This window comes from Panulirus ornatus, chromosome 57, assembly GCF_036320965.1.
Source record: "Panulirus ornatus isolate Po-2019 chromosome 57, ASM3632096v1, whole genome shotgun sequence".
NCBI classification, from domain to species: domain Eukaryota; kingdom Metazoa; phylum Arthropoda; class Malacostraca; order Decapoda; family Palinuridae; genus Panulirus; species Panulirus ornatus.
Window position 1 is genome coordinate 24738687 of NC_092280.1, and position 428 is coordinate 24739114.

Below are 428 nucleotides of genomic sequence, written 5' to 3' on the forward strand. Positions count from 1 at the left end.
ATAATTCATCTTCCAAACTTTTCTTTCTCAACAACTGACCACCCTACATCCTCATTCCAGTATGCTGTCCTTTTCTACAACCTATACCTGTAGTCACACATCTCTGTGGCAGAAGCAATTAATGTCCCCTTAAACTGCCTCTACACCACCTTATCCTTATCTTGAATTGTTACATCATTATCCTTCAGCATCTCAGTTAACTTCTTTTTAAACTTAAATTTCCTGATGCCCCACCTAAAATTAGGAAGACTTCCATAATGAATCTAGTAAAAAGGCAAAAGTTGTTCATTAGCTACAGGCACACTGAAGCCATACTCATGCATGAGATACTCTGACCATGAACCAACATGGAAAATAAATAACAAAATGACAGCCAACCAAAGAGGTCTATTGATTGGTTGAAATAATACTGGAAAAATAATACTCTA